A 22,075-nucleotide genomic window follows, 5' to 3' on the forward strand; every position below is an offset into this window, starting at 1 on the left:
CCCCACCACTCAATCAACATCATGTCAAGTCCATCACAATCAAAATCCATCATTTAAACATCCATTCAATCAATGTTACAAGTACTTGGTTTGGTCATGATTTTTCAACTTTCAAGGCACTTGATCCGCTCATGAATTTGACCTAAAATCATCCTACAATGCTCCAAATCTCATTTCCTATCATGGTATGATGATATTGAAGCTAGCGGAAATACACCCGAATGTATCGCACGCTCGAACATACAACAAAGTCACCATCGAACTTTATTTATCCCTAGAGGGAAGGGAAAACATCGATAAAACCCGGGGGAAAGAGATATACTGGGTAAGGAAGTCAGTTATGCAAGGGGAAGTTATTATCACCCCAAACATCCATGGTACTCCATGGGAACCGTTGGGATTGTTCTCGCTCGAATAGGTGTTATATCTAAAATTACTCGCAAAGAATGGGAAAAGGAAGAGAAATTGATAAAGTGCTCGGTGAGGATTAGGGCCCTCATGCCTACGTATCCTCATAGTGCAATGAGGAATTCAGAGCTCCGTAGTTTAGAGAACTAATGGTAGGAGGTGGAAAGGAGTGTGAGCAAAGGTATGGTCTGAACCAAAGAATAATGTTGTTTGAACTCCAATCAAGGGATGAAAATATGAACCCAAGAGTAAAATTGGTATGAACCAACACGTGAGGGCTTACAACACCGTGTTGGAATAACCGAAAAGAAAGGGTTGCCTAAATGCGGCTGCAAAATAAGTAAGGAGATGTTTGTCTAAGCTACAAGGTCTGACAAGACAAACAAATCGTCTCTTGGTTCACAAAAAGGTACAAGATGGAGCACAAAGGTATAGTGTATTTGGCTCAAAGAATAGGTATATCACATGGAGTGAATGAAGGTAGAATATGAATGTATCATGGAGATGGATAAAGTGAAGTGACCAAAGTCACAGAATTTGAATAATTGGTGACAAGTGATTGAAGAGGTATTGTTTGAAATCGAAAGATGAAAGTGTATTGGAATCCATAGGAGACATAGAATTTGTACCATAGAGGGAAAGGTGGCATGAACCACAAGTGAGGGGTATAAGACATCATATCACTATATGGTTGGCCAAAAAAGAAGGAATTAAGTGTTCGACTGCATAGCGCGAACAACTCTAGGTGCAAAAGCGGACTATTCATTAGGCGTCCTAAAAGGGTATATATGGAATTCCCAAAGAAAGTTATCTCAATGTCAAAGGTATAATATGTCACTAGGTGGACGGTTTATGATCGAAGGTAGATAATGGATTATGAAAGATATGAATGATTCCTTAAGGCGAAGGAGAAATAATTAGAAGTATGCTCGCCAAGGATTCGCATCCTCGTACCTACGTATTCTCATTCTGTAATGAGAAAATCAGGGCAATCGTAGTTCAGAACTACGAAAAGAAAGAAAGGGATATATACAGTGATGAAGATTATGACTTGCACCAACAGAATGGTATCGAGGGAGCTCACAAATATAACTGGCTTCAAACTCAAGAGCAAAACTGGTATGAACCAACACGTGAGGGCTTACAACATCGTGTTGGAATAACCGAAAAAAGAATGAATTAAGTGTTCGAATGCATAGCGCGAACAACTCTTGGTTCACAAGACGGACTTTTCATTAAGCGTCCTAAAAGGATGAGAATAAGACCCACAAGAAAGTATTGTTGGGTGCAAAGGAGAATGTATCACTTGCTGGGGTACAAACAATTTGAGATCAAAGAGAAGAATTATCTCGAATCCATGAAGGAATAAACTCTGAACCGAAGAGTAAAGGTAAACCTACAAGTGAGGGGCCCAAGGCATGGTATCACTGTAGTGGAATAACCAAAAACAAAGGAATTAAGTGTTTGTTACATAGTACAAACAACTCTTGATTCACAAGACGGACTGTTCATTAGGCGTCCTAAAAGGATGTGAATGGAATCCAAGGAGAAGTATGATTGATCTCAAAAAGATGGAATTGATTGAATGAATGAAGAATGATTGGTTAATAAATAAGGTAGCTTGTGAAGAAACTGGGTTCTCCTGCCTACATACCCTCATTGCGAAATGAGGAAATCAAAGCTTTCGTAGTTCAGCCCACTGGGCTGAAAAGAAAGTGATGGAGGCAAAAGAAATGAATGATTTAGATTGAAGTGATTTGAATGGAATGAAGTAAGAGAGTGAAGTGATAAGAGACTTGACAGTCGATTTATAGGAATCATACTAAAGTCTATGAATAAGGGCGAACGCTTTGAATATTTGGGGCATACGCCCCATACGCAAAGTCGCTCTAGACAAGGGTAGGAGAGACTCCCTCTCATCATTCCTTATTACTTAAGACTTGAAACACATGATACTTCTCTTGACTGACAAGTTACTGGTGAAAAACCTTTATCGTTGACCCTTGTGTTGATATTGAACTTGCATGAAGAAGACTTGGTAGTTTAATCGGTTCGTATTGTACTAAAGTCTATGAATAAGGGAGAACGCTTTGAATATTTGGAGCATACGCCCCATACGCAAAGTCACTCTAGATAAGGGTAGGAGAGACTCCCTCTCATCATTCCTTATTACTTAAGGTTTGTTTCGTACAATTGGAATCGTATTTACCAAGTGTTGACCTTTGATTTATCTTGTATAATCCGTTGCTTGGGATGACTGAGGATGCCTTGATTGAAGATCTTGAGTTGAGGCCTTGAGCTCCACAGCGTGAAAGAAAAGTCCTACTAAGTGACCAAGGTGGTCACTCAATTAGAGTGTGGGATTATATAAGTTCAAAGGATTTAATTAATCAAAATTGCTTTTGATCAATTTAATCGGGGGTTTTGTTTAGTTTTGAGGGGAACTAATTTTTGGATCTAATTGAAGTTAGTAATTGTTAGAACTAACCTACGGGATCATGCATTAGAAATTGGTTGAATATCCTAAGGGAGCATGTCAAAGTACGAATTAAAAGTCTATGTCAAAATGCTAAGGGAGCATGTTATACCAAAAATAAGTCCATAAGAGCAAAATAGTCAATTGTAAAATATATCAAAGTTGATGGTCTAAAGTTGGTCCTAACCTAATGTTGAAAAAGGATGTAGTTCTAAATTCAACCAAGAGTCTAATTAGAGTTTAATCCAATTCCTAACTAAAATCCTAATTAAAAGTCCTAATTGAATTCTAAGGGAAATTCTAGTATGCTAATCAAATCCTAATTAAAGTTCTAAAATATGAATTAATCCTAATTAAAATTCTAACTAAAATTCTAAAATCTAGATTAATCCTAAAATTCTAACAATGTGAATTAATCCTAATTACATCTAATTAAGCTAACGTTCTAATCCACCAAACACTAACCAAGAATTAAGGCCTAATTAATCTCATTGGATTATCCTAATTAACCTCTAAACACGATTAACCAAATAAAGGTCACGAATTAAAAATAGCAAAGAAAGAGGGGTGCATGCCTGGATTTGGGGTGTGCACAACCAAAGAAATTCAATGGTTCAGCCAATGGGCCTTAGGCCCATAATCTTCTTTAGTATGTGGATAAAGAGCACGACTTGGGCCCGGAACCCCTTGGACAAAGGCCCAAGCTTTGTGGTTCCAAGTAGAAGTCGGGTCTGAACCGTAACTGGAAAAACCCAAGCCAAAGCAGCAGGAACACGCGAGCCCCTTCCTTTCACAGTGCAAATCTTCGATCCCCCGCGAGCTCCTCTTCCTCCACTGATTTCCACCGGTCCAACGGTGAACAAGGAGCAACGTGAGCTCATATCGGGAGTTCCAAACTGAGTTCGTCAATGGCGACTAATTTCGATGCATCGACAGACAAAGATGAACGATGAAGGTGAATCAAGCTTACGGAATTCTTCACCTCTTCATCCTAACGTTGAGATTCGTACAGGAAGTTCGCTCAAGAATTAGAATTCCATAACTCCAATCGATCTCGTGTAACCAACATGTAAGCGTTGCGACCCGTGTGGAATTCAAACCTGGAATTCTAAACAAAGAACCACTTATCTTGATCGGATCCGCGTGTAGATCATAGCGCCCGAACCAAATTTCAGGCGCAAAGCGTTCTTCATGGCCCTCTCGACCCAATGGTTTGGAGTTCGGTTTCGACCTGTCTCGCAACAAACGGCAAACTGTCAAAGCGTGCCTTCTGTTGGTGATGACGAAAGCAACATGAAGATGGTTGATTGTTCTTTAATGAATGGAAATTATCAGAGTCGCGCAACCGACCAAAAATTTGCGTTCATCCTGATGATGGTGAGCAACCGTGATGAACACGTGTATGTCATGAACTACTTCTGCATTCCTTGTTATCTTGCGTATTTCCTCTTATTCATTGTTGGGTTTCGATTGAATTGATTGAAGTTTGTTTTCGGGTTGTTATGCAGGTTCTGTGGGGTATTTAAGGAGGTTGCAGGTTCTTGAGGAACCTTGCTGCCGTTTGCACAGAGTAGTTCTTGAAGTCTCATCCAATTTGTTGCAGGGTAAACCAAAAACTGCAGAATTGATGTTTTACGGTTAAACCCAAAGAAAAGAGTGATTCCCAGGTTCTATGCCGGAAGCAAGTTATGGTGAATTCAACTCCAAGATGATGGTTGAAGCTTGAAGAAAATGGAGGCTGGAGCTTGAAGGTTTTGTTTGAAGAATGAAAATTGATGATTTTGAAGAGAAAGATGGAGGATGAAGAAGAAGATTGAAGAATGAAGGTTGAAGAATTTGAAGAAGTGATTGAAGGTCCTTGAATTGAGGAAGCAGACAGGTATTTATACCAATTGCACACTAAAAGTTAGTTAGGATTCTGTTAGGAATGTTTTTACAGTTGGAAAATTATGTTTTTCTGTTAGACAGTTAGGGGTTGTTAAATGTGTGAAAATCTGTTAGTGAGTTAGTTGTTAACTGAAATGACTATCTGTTAGTTGTTAAACTCACCTTATGCTGAATTCTGTTATGGGAAATATTTGGTTAGTATGTTACTTTTGTTAGAAAGTTGGTTAGTTGTTAAATCGTTTGGGCGGTTAGAGGGAGTGTTAGACTAGTGTTAGCGTGTCCAACTTTGGTTATTGTTTAAAGCATATGGATGTGACTTAAATGATTAATGGTAGTAATTATGTGACGCTCTTTTGGTTGCGATTAGGCTAACGATCCGCTCCCTTTTTTTGTGTGCAGTTTTATTGATGTTGTCCATGAACCGTACCCGGATATGGTTAGTAGTGGTTGTAGCGGGGTATTCGTTACCTTTAGATTTATTGACTAAATCAAAAGTAAATCATACAATTCGAGTCGCCACCGCACTTCTATTTATCCAAAGGAAAGCGAACAATAACCGAGAAGTTTTATCAAATCAAAAACTAATAAAAATGTCAGAGATCTGGGTATTGGGGTTGGTTATGCAATGAGGAGAGTTTAAGCACCCAAAACATCCTTAGTACTCTAAGGGAGCCCTTTTTACCAATGTTGTATGGTAGGTTGGTATTTGTGAAAAAAAAATATTTGTACAAACATGATTGGGGAGATGAGAAAAGAATATACAAATTATTTATAATTTTGTGTTTGAATGGATAAACCCATTGCCTATGTACCATCTTAAAAAGGTAGGATCAAAACCTCGTAGTTCGGGGTAAAAATCTCAAAAGGAGTTGGTGAATTGATTGGTCAAAAGCCTTAAGGTCTTCTGTTATCAAAGGGAGAAAACTCAACCTAAAAAACCACAAATCCACCATGTGAGGAGAGCTTCAACATGCTAGTGAGGGGTTAAAACTATAATAAGCATGGAAGACTTATAGTCTAATCACTAAGGATACAGCTGAATATTATACAACCTCTATGATAACTCAAACCTAATAGCTAATGTTTATGAAAAGCTTTAACACAAATAGTCATTGGAACCACAAAAACAATTGAGTGAGTTGTATTTACAAATGAAAAGTATTCACAAAATAAAGTCAAAGTTGATTTAAGATTCAATTCAAAATAAGTATTATGAAAAGAGGTGAAAAATCAAAGGCATAGTGCCTAGGTTTCTAATTTTAAAAACAATGTTAATGTTTGCACAAAAAGTTTGACTTGAGTTAGAGTGGAGAGAAGAAGAGAAGGGCTAGATCCTAAACATGCAAAGATGAGGGAAGAGAAATAAAACCACTTGGAGTTCCCTTCTTGAGATCATAAAGATGATCCAATTTGCTCCTTTCCTTTGGAATTAGCAAGCAATAAGCAAATAACTCAAGCAATCAAGCAAATATTCAATCAAGCTCCTAGGAATCTTCCAATTGGCTTTTGTCTCTCTTATCTTGAATGTCCATGACAATGGTTCTTCTAATTGGCTCAAGTTTAGGGTTCCTATCACACAAGAACACACAAATCAAAAAGTTCTACAATGCAATAAAAAGAATGGGCAAGAGTGAGTTTAGAATTAGGGTCCTTTCAATTCATCTTCAAGATTAAGCATTCTAAAGGCATGACGCCTAGTTGCTCTTCAACATATTTAGAATTCTAAAGGCATGGGGCATAGTTGCTCTTGAAACTCCATTTAGCATAGGTAAGGTCCTAAATCTAAGTCCTTTATCCATTTGCATTGGGTTCACACAAACAAAAATAAAACAAGCACAAGGCAATAGTATATACACAATAATGTGCTCAAGTGAGCAAAAGGCAAATTGCATAAGCATAAACATGAGCTCAAGTGAGCAAAGGGCAAAGACAAATGAATTAATGAGCAAGAAATTAAATTGCGTTAAAGTAAATTGCAAAAATTAAATGCTTGAATTAAAAGTTAGTCATTAGTAGTTAGTGTTAGTGTGCCATAAGGCAATTTAGCGCTATGTTAAGCAATTGTAACTTGACTAATATAGTAGTCACACCTATTTGAGGCCGGTCAATAAAACTATAGACAAATAAACACAAGTTAGAGACCATGACTGGTAAGCCAAGCTCCTACAACTTGCCATGCCAAAAGAAAAGAAGAATGACCTTGTATGGATTTAGGTTTTTTGCTTGACCAAGAAGCAACCTATCTCTAATGCAAAGCAATTCACTTGATCTTTGATCAAGATAAATTTGATTTGAATCAAAGAAGGTTAAGCCCCTCATATGTCAAGGCTAACCACCAATCATTAACTCATTGGTCAAAAAGAAAAAGAAGAAGAAGATGGAAATGGAAAGTACATAATTGAAATTCAAATGACATAAGCAAAATACATTGATCAAACATGAATGGAATCAACATCAATTAATGGTAAACAGAAGTGAGATGAAGCTTAGAAGTCAAGAAACAATAAAAATATTTTTGGTAATTTTGAAATTAAAATAATACTTGAATTAAAATAAACAAATAAAGGTCAAACTTCAAATCCAATTCAAATCAACTTGGAAAAGGCCAATTGGATTATCATAACTCTAACATGGTCAAACAAGGTTTGACAAAATTTTTCATCATTTTTGGAAAACAGAAACCAATTTTAAACAATTAAAAATGAAGAAAAATAACATAATTGAACTAAAATCTCAAATAAATCTCAAATCAATTAAGAAATTGATGAGAATATTTTTCATAAATTTATCATCATCCAAAGATGTTAAGAAAATATTTTTGACATTTTTGAATATTGAAAAGCATTTTAAATGAATTAAATACAATCAGAAATGAAATAATTCACAAAAAATATTAAATGGAATCACAAAAATAATTAAAAATCATTTTTAGAAACTAGAATTTAAGAGAAATTTTTTGCAATTGGTCCCATATTTTTGTGATTCCAAATAAAGAAGTTATGAATTTTTAAAATAAAATGGAAATTCAGAAAATAGCAAAACTTCACAGCGCTTGGATCTTGGTTCATTAATTGACGTGGCGCATCTGGTGGCTGAGAAGCGCGCGCTCATGGAACACTTGAGTCAACAGCGAAGCATATTGCATTTAAAATGGTCAATCAAACCAAGAGCCAAGATTAGATCTGAAGCAATGGATCCAAGGGCCAGGAACTCATCCACGTGGGGACGGTGGTGGAAACCACCGTCTTCTCCGGTGAACCTCACTGTTTCCGGCCAGAGTTGCAGGTTTCTCAACCTCTACTAAAACTCACAATCCATACATCATTAGAAAGCTGGGGTGATGTACATCACCCCTGTAACCTTAGTTTCCACTCAAGATCCATATAGACAGAGAAATCTAAGATGGAAAAATGAGGTGTTCAATCTGAACTTACTCAATTCACAAAATTAAAAGCACAAACCAATTGTCTCTCACATGAGGACTTCAGAGGTACCAACCAATACAAGAAATGCTCAATATCCAAAGAGATTCGAATGAAAACAGTTTGAATATAAACCTTTGAAGTGCAGCTTTCAATGGCACAATCTGATCCAATTCTTCAATGCAGCTTGCTCTTGAGGTAACAAGGAAGCTAGGCTAAGGAATTGTAAGTCAAAGATCAACCAATGAAGTTGAAAATTGAACTTGAAAAATTGAGAGAAAAATTAGAATTCCTTTGAGTGAGGGTTAGGGATTCAAATGTGCAGAGCTTCAGGCGTCTTTAGGTTGAAGTTTGAAGTGTGCAAGGCATTCTATTTATAGCCAAGGGTGATGCAAAATGGTGGGAAACTCGTGTGCATGTGAAGTTGGGTCCTCCATGCATGGGCCTGTACAGACGCATGGGAGGCCCAAAAGCAATTGGTTTTGCATGCTGAAGTCACATGAATCAAGTTTGGACGTGCAGATAGCCATGCAATGGAGTGTGCAAGAAGATTTCACATGTTATGCATAATTGAACCTAAAACTTCACCTTTTCGAAAATGCCATTTGCAAAATTGAAACATAGGCATGTGGGTAATGGTTGGAAAGGTCTTGACATAAGGAACAAATGCTATGTTGAACAAAAATCCATTTGGAGTTGGGAAAATATTGAAAATTGGTCATGAAGTTCAATGTATAAAACATGTATATGAAAAATTTGCCAAAATGGACCAACTTCAAGCCCTTCTGTTTCAGTGATGTAAGCCTCAAATGAAAAAATCTCCAACATCAAAGTTGTATATATTTTCAAGACAATCAATTTGGACTTAAATTTTGCATAATTTGGATTTTTGATGAGAAAGTTATGGGCACTTGAAGTTGGACTTTTTCATATTTCAATGACTTTGGTCCAAAGTGACCTATAATGTTTTGTATTATCACATGTATTTCTTTTATGATTATGAAATTTTGTCCAACATAACAATTGAAGTAGACATCTTAAAATTTACAATGAATTTGTTCCCACCTCAAAATCATGAAACATGAGTGAGTTAGGTCCTTGGGAAGTTGACCCATAATTAGGGTTTCAGTCAAAATGACATATAATGTTTTGAAATGAATGATGACCTTCCAAGTTTCAAATGAATTTTTGATGAACATGAAAGTGGTTCATATGGTTCTTAAGAACATTTTTCCTCTTGGGGTCATCTTCATTTGACAAACACATCAAAAGTTAGGTCTCAGTGGATTTCAAAATAGTTAGATGAATTGACTGCTCAACTTCTCAAAGCCAAACTTAAAATCTTGATGAATTAATGATTTAGGACACCCAAATGGGCTCATATATGCATAAAATGATGAATGAAAGAACTTCCCTTGATTTTATTTGATCATGGGTTGAGGTTGCTTCATGAGCAAGGCTCAATCAATGCATAGTTGAATTAGGGTTTCCTTGGGAAACAATCCCCAAGCCCTTTGGTTTATCTTGATCAAATTGAAAAATTGAGATACTTGGGAGGCATATATTATGATTGAGAGCTTTGAGAACCATTGTCATGCTTGCTTTCACTTTCATTTGGCCACTTCAATGGGCATAAGGGCCTCCTAGGAGCCTTGGATCACATGACTGCTTGAGCTTCCAAACAAATAAATTTAGTGACATATTTTTGTGATTTTGGTTAGTAAAAAAAATAAGAAAAGAAATAATATACAATTCAAACATGCTTGGTGGTCTCAAACCAACTCACACAAGTCCCAACCCTAGGGTAAAGGAGCTAAGATGCTATGATCCTTGAGGTAAATGCAAAAGAGCAATGTTATGATATCATGAGGGATCTTAGGGTCAAAATTAGGGTCTTACAGATGCCCCCTATTTAAGGTCATTCTAGCCGGAGATATGAAGGTTAAAATCTTCGTCTCGACGAGGTAGAATGGGCTTAAATAATAACAAAGAGACGAATTTTGGTCCCTAAGAGACCTCATGATGCAAATGTATGTATGCAAAAGTTAATACTCTGTGGGGATATGTGTCCACAAAGAAAAAAAGAAATCAGGAGAAACTGAAAATCCATAGGAGTAGCACACTGTCGCACCTCGAAAAATGGGGATACGACTTTAAGCGAAGCGCGATCGCACGCTCGCATTGATGGACTGAACAAAATCGCCACCGAACTTTATTTATTCCTAAAAAGGAAAGGGGAAATATCGATAAAACCCAAGACAAAACGACAATGATTATGGTCGTCGCAACCAATATCAGGGTTCGGGAGTCGGTTACACAAGGGGAAGGTATTAGCACCCCTCACGTCCGTTGTATTCAACGGGAACCGTTTAGTTAGTTTTGTTTTGAATGTTAGTTTATGTTAGTCTTCTCAAGTTATAATGAGGGAGAGAAAGAATAGAAGAGAGAAGAATGTTTTTGGATTTTAACGAAGGACTAAACCTAAGTTTTTTTATTAGTGAGCCTGACAAGATTTACAAATCCTGCTCCTACGTATCTCAACAGAGAAATCAAGGCTTACGTAGTTTTGGGTAGAAAAATGTTTGTTTGTTGATCGATTTTAGCGAAAGCTATACTGTATTAATCGATGAAAAACATTGTTTTACCCAAAACAGATGAGGAGTGGACGCATACCACACATCGAACGGATTTATAAATCTACATTCGGAAAAGCGTCACTTATCTCGACTCAACAATCGTGGCCGAAACATTGTTTTACATCACCTTAAGACAATATATCTTTCATTTATGAAAAATGTTTTTTGATTAATCGCACGGCGGCGAGAAAGAGTTTGATTGGTTGGATGTATTTTGAGTGATGGCGAGAACTTGGATGAGCGAGATAATCATCTCGAATCCTAGTCTCAGGAGCGCACGGTATACACCATGTTCCATTTCTATCTTATTTGCAAAAGTATTTTTTTAAGAATTAGGTGTTTTGAATTTGATTGAGAAAGGGTTTGAAGAAACCGCATTGACAATTTTAGACGATGGCGAGAGCTAAGATAGGCAAGGTATCCACCTTGAATCTTAATCTCAGGAGTGCACGATATACACCATGTTCCATTTCCATCTTTATTGGAAAAAAGTGTTAAGGTAGGAATCAAGTATTTTTTTTGAGTTTGAAAGACGGATATTTGAGAATGAGGCATAAGCCCTAAGATCAAAAATTCAGGGTTCCACCGGAATGCTAGATTCCAATGGTCCTTTTTCATTCGAATTGATTAAGACAATTATTTAATGGACAACGGACACTTGATGAGAATCAAATGTTCAAAAGGGTTACGCCAGAATGCTTGATCCCAACGGCCTTTATCTTGTCCAAGTTGATCATTAAGTGTTTTAAGAATGAAGGAAAAGAATGGACGGTTAATCCGAAACGTGAGGCTCAGGACGGATTATTCGAGGGTTCCCACCGGAATGCAAGATTCGAATGGTCCTCTTCTTTCGTGTTTTAAAAAAAGAATTTAATCGAGTTGTAAAGATAGTTTAAAAAAAATAAAATTGTTATAGGGATAAAATTAATTTTACAATTTTATATGTATATCGAATTAATTATATATATATAATCGAGTTCCCACCAGAATGCTAGATTCTAATGGGAGGAAATGGAATTAAATGTCGAAACTATGGAAAGTTAGTGAAATTTAAATCGAAGATTTAGCGAATTTGAATGTGATTATCTACATGTGTAAAGGTATGAACATGGATACCAATAACTTAATTATATTAACTAACACACAAAAATCGACTAATCGAATAAAAAACAATATCGAAAATTCAACCATTAATTAAATCTAAAAGGTAAACATTTAAAAATATAAACAACTAAATAACGATTAAATTAATATAAAAGTAAAATAAATAGTAGAAGTTATAAAAAATTTACATGAAATAGTAAGCATAAAAATAAAAATATAGAGATATATACTACTCCCAAGTATTGAACCCATCCCTACTATAGAAAGTGAAACTGCTCTCTTCCCACTAGGCCACTTATGGTCATTTGTTACCTTAATAATAATTTGAATATATAAACCAGAATAGATTAAAATAGAAAATTAAAATAAAAAACTAAAATGAGGTGGTCTGTTAATGGACAACTAATTAACGATGGAGGAATCCAAAAAGTAACCCTAGCCGCCTGACTGTTGGATTTGCAAAAGAGAGATTAATGGGTGGGGATAACCATGCATTAATGAACACTAATACCAGCATACCAAAAATTAAAGGAAATGCCAAGGGAAACCAAAGGGTAAGTGGTCTTTAATTAAGTTTTAAATGTTGTTTCTTAAAAATAAATAAAAGAAAACTGAGACAGAGACACGTGAAAACAACACAAATCGTTCGTCTTCTTCACGAAAGACTCACTCTCGCTCCCTCAACCTCACCCATAATCATTCGATCTCTCTCAAACTCGCGCCTCTCAAACTCCCAATCTCTCATCATCTCTCAACCGTCATCTCTCCAACGCTCACACTCTCTACTCTCACTATACATGCAAAAATCCATGGCTTTAAAGATATTCAAACAAATAAAGCTCACCTTCGGCGGTGGTTCGGTGGCGACGGTGAGGCTTGGATCTGCCTTCTTTACCTCAAAGTTTTCTTTTTGAGGTTCTTCTCTTTCGCCGCTCAATCTTTCAAGCTCTAGGTTTTTTTTCGTCGTTTTCGAATTAGGGTTTTTCCTCCTCCCTCACCTTTCCGCCTTGCTCCTTTTATACCCAGCTTGCTAGGGTTTCAGGTGGCTTATGGAGATTCAGAAGAGTGTCTCTCCGAAATCTCTTTAGGGTGCTCAGATTTTGATTGCCCTATTTGATGTCTGGTCTGGAACGGTAATGCAAATCTACACTTTCTCGCTCTATTTTGTCTTAATTCTCTTTTGGGATATTTTTTGAATTTTTACAGCCTTGCTAATTACTTGTGTTTTACTGCAGTGAAAAAACTTGGTGAAAATTCATGAGCGGTTTGACGCTTTGTAGGATTTTGTTGAAGATGAAGAGTAAAGCACTGGAAGCATGATGAGATTCGCGGTTGAAGCGGTGAATCAATTTCGACATAAACTACTCGTTGAAGGATTCGTGATGATGAATGACGAAGAGTGAAGCCCTCTACTCTGAAATGCCGTGAGTCTCCGTTCTTATCCCTTTTTCAATACGCTTTCGATTTCCTCTTCTTCCTGTTTTTGATTCTTTTCTTTTCTTCTTCAATTTCCTCTTTTCCTGTCGTGGCCCCTGTGTGAGTGTTGTTGTGATAACTGGTGTCATTCTGTCAGTAGAAGCTTGCCCAACCAATTAGTAAGGGCGGATTCAGGTTGTGGCTTTGAATCATGCTGTTGGAGGTTAGGTGGATATTGGAAAGAGCCTCCAACGGCTTTCTAGAAGCATTCCAACTGCAGTTGCTGATGATTTTGCTCAGGTTAATGGTTAAATCAATGGAAGCTAGTTAGTGAAACCGGTTAGCTATATCTAGAAAGCAGAATGCATATTGGGCAATAAAGTGCAGGTTGAGTTGGCGGTTAACTGAACTTACGTACAGAAAATGGTGATTCAATTGGCGGTGTTAGGGTGATGTATAGGTTTGGGAGCTTGTTGCCTTCTAATGCATCGTCGGCAGATGAAAGGGATAACCCAATGACACCACCAGACTTGATTGGACTGTGTAGTTCTGTGGAAGAAGGTGATAACTTAAAAGTTTTTTCCTTTCTCATTATTGATTGAAACATTTATCTTTGCCCCTTTGAAGATTCTGTTGATTGTTATCCACTTGTATAATTGATACGTTTTCTTTATTATTTTCAGGATTTATACTGAATACATGGCTATCTCAGGTATCTCCGGGTTCAGGTTTCCCAGCCTCTGCTACATGAGTCTTAGAGGATATTTTGGTACCCATATTCCTTTCCAATATTGCGTTTGCGAAACCAAGGGCGATATTTGTAATAATTAGAATTAACTCTTCATTTTTCATTTCCTGCTGAAATTAATTTGCACCAGGTATGATATTGATGATGATGACGCATTGGTTTGTGTTGTGTGCATGTTCATTTTGGCTGGAATTGATTATTGTTGATACTAATGATTGGCTGAATTGTGCATTGGTGCTACAGGATTGAGCATGCCATTGTTTAGGCTTGTTTGTTGCAAGTTGTGCCTTGCCTTTTATTGTTTGTTGCAGATTCAAGTCCATGACATGGTTGATGGTAGGTTTTGATGCAGGTCTCTTCATTGAATTGGTTGTGTCTACTACGATTTTGTAATGTTTGGGAATTTGTTGTCGATATGACTTGTTATGTTGTTGGTCTTATAGTAGGGGCATGATCATGGTAATCTCTTCACGTGTGTGTTGCATTTGATATGTCCATGGTCGTTTGATGCAGGTTGTTGACAAGGTTGCAAGCATGTTGATTGTAGGTTGTACTGGTTTATTGCAGCAAGATTATTGATGTTGCATGTTGCAAGGTCTGTTGTGGCATTGATGATGGTCCAATGCAGGATGGTTGGTTGCTCATGATGTAGGTTAGGTTTGTTAACAGTAAGTTGTGCACGATTTAAATTAGAATGTCAATTAGTTAATCAACTAGTCTTAATGAAAAAATGGAGAGTATAAGTGGGGTTCAATGAATTGCCTTGAGTGTGGCTGTTATAAATTTGCTATTAGGTTTGTAGCTTGTATGCGACGGATGAGATTTATATATGTTATGGAGTTGCTTTTTTTGTTTTTTTCTTTTATAGTGAAGTGAATTTATGTTAAAATGATTTTGTTACTTGTTATGTAAATTGACGGGTTGGAAAAAACGTAGGTGAATTATAGGATTTGAATTGCTTCAGGGAATATACAAATGGAACCTATTTGGTTCTGTTATGATACAAGGGAGTTTAGTTAAGGAGTTAGCTATGTTAGTGCTGAATTTTGTTAGTATGCTGGTTTGAATTGAAAGAAAAAAGTCACATGTTGAAAATTAGTATGAGGATTAATTGGAATTTGTCAGTACTGGAGAGTTAATTAGTATGAAAATTAGCATGAGGATTAATTGGAATTTGAATTGTTAGTTGGAAATCGGTTTTGAAATGTTTATTTGAAATGGTCTTTGCAGGTCCATGGTAGGTTGAAGCTTGGTATTGGCATGCTTGGAAAGAGGAATTAGAAATTATGACAATGTTTTGAGCATGTAACCTATGGTTGGAATTGGTTTCTAACTTTTAATTTTTGTGATTTGGATGGAATCGTATTATAAAGTCAGTGAATTGTATTGAATGGTTGAATGTGATGAATGATATAATTTGAAATTATTATGGAAAGTTTATTTATGAATGTTTGAATATTAAGATTTGGAATTTGAATGAAATTGAAATTGAATAGTTATGGAAAATTTCTATTGAGATTTGCATTATGATTGGAATTACTGGTTTGAACCAAAATTGGGAACTAACTGTGATTGAAAAATTATTGGACATTATTGTTAAATATGAATTTAAACATGAATGTGGATTGATGAAAAGTTAAGATTTTGAGTGTCATACATTGACTTAAAGTCTAGAAATGGTGTAGTGGGTTTTGATGGACATGGTTGTTAAAAGGGTTAATGGATAAATGGATATTTGGTTATAAAAATGGATATGGATTTTAGAAATAATCCAAGACTAATCTAAATGTCAATTTAAAATCAAAAACCAATAAAACCAATTAAAATCAAATTAATCTATAATTTGTTAAAATTAATTTGATATCAATTCTAACATTTATTTAAAAATTAAAATCAATTAGAGTTTGAATCATTAGTAAAAAAAACAATTAAGATTAAATTGAAATTTGAAATTAGACTTAATTTAAAATTAAAATCAAATTGAAAATTAAAAAGTCAAATAACTTAAATTAAAATCCATTTTGTAATTAAAAGCACCATGATCGAAAAGGCCTGGATAATGATCAATGTTTATCAAAATCGAGACAATATGGATTTGGGAATGGACGGTTGACTTTGGTCAACTAATTGACCAGAAAGTCAATGATTGACCTCAGACGTGAATTAGGGTTTATATTAAAATGAATGCATGATTCATAGTGGATGAATGCAGATGGATCTAAAATCGGGGTATGACACACACTCACTAGGGAGACAGAGACTCTGGGGGAGTAAAGGGTAAAAATGCGTGAGCAGGTCACGACTTGAAACTTGCTGGGAGACACGAAGGGATAAATCAATGGAAAGACTCGAGCTGACACAAAGATGCATGTATTGGGGAATATGCCAATACAACAAATTATCCACAAAGGATACTTCGGATAAAAATCCGGACTCAGGCTGGGAATGTCCACAAAGGACTCAGTTGAGGAAACAACAAATGAGGTATTACCGATTACTGGGTAATAAGCTCAAAGAGACGTGGGCTCAAAACACCGGTATAAGGGTGGAAGAAACAACACGCTCAGGGAGAAAGAATATCTAAGATCGGTATAAGGGTGAGAGATATCAATCAACCAAACATCTGAGGAAAACCTAAAAGGTATATTTCAACTCAGGGAAATCTGACTCCACAGGGGACAAAAAGTCATAATAGGGAGCAGAAGGAAGGAATACCAGGGATACCGGTTACTGGGCATATAATAGGTGACCAACCAAACGTTAATTGAGGAAAATTTCCAAGACACTCATCATCCGAAAGGAGGGATGAAAAAGCGAACTCGATTACAGGATGGACATTTGATTCCACAAGGAAATACGAATCTTACTCAATTGGGAAAGAAAAAGACTTCGACTGAAGAGCGCATGAGATATATTATCTATTACCGTCAGAACATAGATAAATGCTCGCATGGAAGATTATCCACAACCGGTTACTGGATTAATAAAGGATAAATCGACCGAAAAGAAAGGACATCGGGATGCTGACTACTGGGTATAAAATGATGACCAATCAAAGGGAGAACCAAACATTACCAAATAAGGGTAAATGAAAGATGACTCATTGGGGAATAAATTGTTTAATTAGAGCAATTGTCCAAGAGATATATCACCGGTTACTGGGTGGTATACTAAAAAAATGAAGGAATATCAATACCGAATATTGGATAAAGATAACCAACAAGGAGGGGATTACAACCACAGAAGAGAATACCCGTCGTCGGTTAGGATGAGCAAAATCAGGGATTAACTCTGCAAGGAGAACAAAATGGGGTTTACAACTACCGGTTACTGGGTAGAAAACCATAGAAATAGGACTTACAACTACCGGTTACTGGGTAGAAGGCCACAACATCTGCTGGGGAGAGAATGAACAATTACTGTTTACTGAATAATTGATCACCCGAACCACAGGGAAGTGCAGGGGAAATAACAAGAAAGAAGTCAGTCTAGGAACAAACTAGAGAGACGCAATGAAACAAAACTCAACCCAATGAGGATATAACTCAGGGGAGTAATTCCATCCCAATACATGTTTTGGGGAGGAAACTGAAACAAAAATCATCCACGAGGACATAACTCAGTGGGGAATATGGAAGAAAGGATAGACACTTTCTGCCTACATGGCTGACTCTATATTGAGAGATCAGACACAAACATCTGCTTGGGGAAGAATATTTCACCAACTAGCAGGATATAACAAGCAAAGATATATGGCAAAGAATGCAACATGAATATCTAAATGTTATAATTATGCATGTATATGCGTGGTTTATGTATGATAAATGCTGACAAACAGACATATCTAACACAAACAGGTCCAGGAATCAATGGACATACATCCGGTACAACATCTCAAAAGAGAAAGCCAAGCCCACAGGGGAAAATCCAATCTGGTGGGGGCAACAAATACAAGGAAACACCAATCACCGCTAAGGATTGAGCAGAGGGCTGCCAGGGACAAAGACCACTGTTAGGGGGAACAAGCAGGATCACCGGGGATCAGAGACCGCTGTTGGGAATAAGCAAAGGGTCACAAATACCAAAGTTGGGGATCTTCCAACAGTACGCAGAGGTACAGATAAGATCATTCAGAGAAGAAATCTACTGGAGATCTTATCAGGGAGTGATGTGGAATTCTGTGGGGAACAACCACCAAATAGAGGCACATCAAACAACAATCATTTCTATCCACTGAAGGAGTATCTCTGATGCGGAGAAGGAGAACCAGTCACTCCACTGGGGAAGGAATCAACACATCTTCCTCGAAGTTCCAAACCTGAACTAGGATCAAGCGGAACCTTAGCTGGGGAAGCTAAACACGGATAAGATCCACCGTAGAAGTAACTCTACTGGGGAAAACCAAGGCAAGATATGAAACTCTGTGGGGAACAACCACCAAACAGAAATTCCAAAAATCAACACAAATTTCCTCATACTGGTGGAGAAACAATCTCTTACCGAGGAGAAGAGAAACACCGCTCCGCTGGGGATAGAAGATAAACATTTTCATCACCCGCTCTGCTAGGAGAAAACTATCCGAGAAGGAGGAAGTAACAACCATCAGGCCCCGATTAGGCAACTCTACTGGGGAACAATTGTTGATGACTGAAACAGGGATAACCTGTAGGCGATCAGTTGGAGGTATCCTACTGGTGACCAAACTGAGGGAGTCTAATATGAGCAACCCTGCTGAGGATGAATGGGAAGCAAACCTGCTGGAGATCACTGTATATGAATCCACTGGGGATAAGCTACAAACCAACTTGTTAAAAATAATCCCCTCATGTTGGGATTTCCTGCTCACTCTGCGGGAGATTTCCAATCTGAATGAGGGAAGACCAACTTCCTCGAAGATAGCATGTCAATTTATTAATCTATAAGGGATTTTAGGTCAATTCGCACAAGGGATGACAACCATATAATTGATAAAACACAGATGCTGGATCTAGGCTCACTAGGGAGCTAGAAGACTGAGACCAAACTCCAGACTCTCTGGGGACTTTGGTGGTGTATTACCTTCTTCAGCACTCACGGAGGAGACAAACTTGAAAGATGATAACGAATATGCTAGGAATATGAACAAATGTCTTACCCTTTTGGAGATCATATTATCCTTGGGAGAGCACCGAAGATGTCCCAATTATCCTCTCAGTCTTTTGTGAATGTTCACTTTGTTTAAAAACAGTTTATAAAAACTTTATTTGTTTAAAACAATGATATTTATCAATTAAAACATGCAAATATTTGCTAAATAGAAATAAATAAGAGTGCAAAGAACTGGATAAAGGCTCAAATTTATTTGATGGAATGGTAGTCTGCAAATGGCAAGACTCCATGGATCTTTACAAAATTTGAAATTGGTGATATATATTGGAAAAGTCTACATTGAACATAATGACCATTTCTCCACCAACTCTGAATCCAATGTATTTGAAGCTTCAGTTGACAACGACTGAGCGAGAATCTTTGACAGACAACAGCTGAAAAACAAAGTCTTGTCAGGATGCAGTTACTTGCCAAATCCCTAAATTTTGCCTAGATTGCCCCAAGGTGAGGTACTCAATCTAGCGGGATATATATTCATTTTTTATGTCTCTAACTTTTGCCTGGATCGCCCTTTCGGGTTTTCAATCCACCGAGACGCTCATTTTTTGCCTAAGCCGCCCTTTCGGGTTTTTAACTTAGCGAGCTATTCTGTTTTTATTTTAGGCGAAGTATTTCTTGACTGCATCTGAATTCACAGGACGAGTGAAATCCTCCCCATCCATAGTTGTAATCATCAAAGCACCGCCTGAAAAGGCTCTTTTAACCACATATGGACCTTCATAGTTTGGAGTCCACTTGCCCCTGGAATCGGGCGTGAAAGATAAGACTTTCTTAAGCACAAGGTCCCCTTCTCGGAACACATGAGGCTTGACCTTCTTATCAAAGGCTTACTTCATCCTTTGTTGATATAACTGACCATGACACATGGCAGTCAATCTCTTCTCTTCAATTAAGTTTAGCTGGTCATAACGACTCTGAACCCATTCAGCCTCAGTCAACTTGGCTTCCATCAAGACTCTCATTGATGGGATCTCAACCTCCACGAGCAGCACAACCTCCATGCCATATACAAGAGAGAAAGGGGTTGCCCCTGTTGAAGTGCGGACAGCTGTACGATAGCCATGCAAGGAAAAAGGCAACATCTCATGCCAATCTTTGTACGTAACAACCATCTTCTAGATAATCTTCTTGATATTCTTATTAGCAGCTTCAACATCCCCATTCATCTTGGGTCTATAAGGAGAAGAATTATGATGTGCAATCTTGAACTTGCTACACAGCTCTTTTATTATCTTGTTGTTCAAGTTAGATCCATTATCAGTAATGATCTTGTCTGACACACCATAACGACATATGAGTTGATTCTTGATAAACTTCACAACCACCTGCCTGGTCACATTTTCATACGATGCCGCTTCAACCCACTTGGTGAAGTAATCAATTGCTACGAGAATAAACCTGTGACCGTTGGACGCCTTTGGCTTTATCATGTCAATCATGTCAATTCCCCACATGGAGAAAGGCCATGGTGAGGAAATAACATTCAGAAGTGTCGGGGGAATATGAATCTTATCCGCATAAATCTGACACTTATGGCATTTCTTCACATATTTGCAGCAGTCAGACTCCATTGTCAGCAAATAGTAGCCTGCTCTCAACATCTTCTTAGCCATGGCATGTCCATCGGAATGAGTACCAAATGAACCCTGTCATACGGTGAAGTGACTTTGGTGTTTTGCTTTGGAAAGCAAATGTCGCGGATAGCAAGAGTCGCCACCGACTTTTCTTTTATCCCATAGGAAAGGTGGAAAAGAACAGGAAAGACCTTAATTAGATTTTGGGTTCGGGAGGTACATTATACAAAGGGAAGGTATTAGCACCCTTTGTATCCATGGTTATCCATGGGCTCTTAATTGCTTGATCACTTATGTTTGTCTGAAAAAAGTGTTTGTGAATTGCTAAAAAAATGTTTTGAAAAGAGAGTTTAACTTTGTAATGATTCTTGTACGAATGTATACAAAGTATTTATCTCGTTTAATTTTGAAAGCGGTTTAGAAAAATATAACTTGGCAATGATTCTAGTACGAATGTATGCCAAGTGGTGATTTTCTAGTAGCTGCAAAGTGTGAGGTATGAAAAATGTTTTAGGTTGTGAGCCAGCGATTAAGAGTTATACCTACCCAAGGTCTTTATGGGCATTTCCTATCCTTATGAGGGTAAAACTGTCCTTACTATTGAGAAGTAAGTAGTCTTATCCCTTTGGATGTAAAGGGGTCATCGTAGGGTCATCGATTGGTCATTGAAGGCAACATTTGTAAGGATACCTTAGCATTCGAAGGGACAATCATCATTTAACCGTAGGCTACAACGACGGGTCATCGAGGGACAAAATCATATATTCGCAGGCAACATCCGAGGGACAATGATTTATTTTATAGGGACATGATGAGTTAATCGAAGGATCTTTGCTAAATGTATCCCCACATTCGTGGGACATGACCATAATACTGGAATACCGTAAGGCAACAAAGAGAGGTCCGAGATCACATATTCAAAGGCAATATTTTATAATCAATTAGTTAATTGTAATCAATTAGGGAATTAGGTCCACGTTATAATCAATTAGGTAATTAGGGTGAATCTCCACAAGGGTATCCCACAAATAAAGTGGAATACCTAGCAAGCTACCTTCTCGGGAGTATGCGAACCCTTACAAAATTCAGCAAACAGGTCAGAATACCAAATCAAGGTGCGGTCAAGAGTTGCACCCAACAAAAGGCATCACAACAGAAATAGTGTTAGGTGAATAATGTATGATTACAATAAAACATGTCAGATAAGCAAAAATCAGAACGAAAAAATCAGCGACTGTCACGTTCGCTCCTGCCTC

The 22,075-nt window shown here is 37.3% G+C and overlaps 1 long non-coding RNA gene across 5 annotated transcripts; it reads left to right on the plus strand.

Annotated features, from left to right (window-relative positions):
- The first annotated feature begins 3,585 nt into the window (after positions 1 to 3,585).
- Positions 3,586 to 15,488, plus strand: LOC127128196 (uncharacterized). Of its 5 annotated transcripts, none has more exons than XR_007805760.1 (9): positions 3,586 to 4,284; positions 4,393 to 4,763; positions 5,171 to 5,207; positions 12,960 to 13,066; positions 13,169 to 13,910; positions 14,033 to 14,227; positions 14,341 to 14,433; positions 14,611 to 14,765; positions 15,328 to 15,488. It is a non-coding gene; the product is annotated as an uncharacterized LOC127128196 (long non-coding RNA). The 5 variants fall into 5 exon arrangements; XR_007805761.1 differs by having other exon boundaries at positions 14,611 to 14,745; XR_007805759.1 differs by having other exon boundaries at positions 14,033 to 14,433.
- The last annotated feature ends 6,587 nt before the right edge of the window (positions 15,489 to 22,075 follow it).

Source organism: Lathyrus oleraceus, chromosome 3 (genome assembly GCF_024323335.1).
Source record: "Lathyrus oleraceus cultivar Zhongwan6 chromosome 3, CAAS_Psat_ZW6_1.0, whole genome shotgun sequence".
Taxonomy (NCBI): domain Eukaryota; kingdom Viridiplantae; phylum Streptophyta; class Magnoliopsida; order Fabales; family Fabaceae; genus Lathyrus; species Lathyrus oleraceus.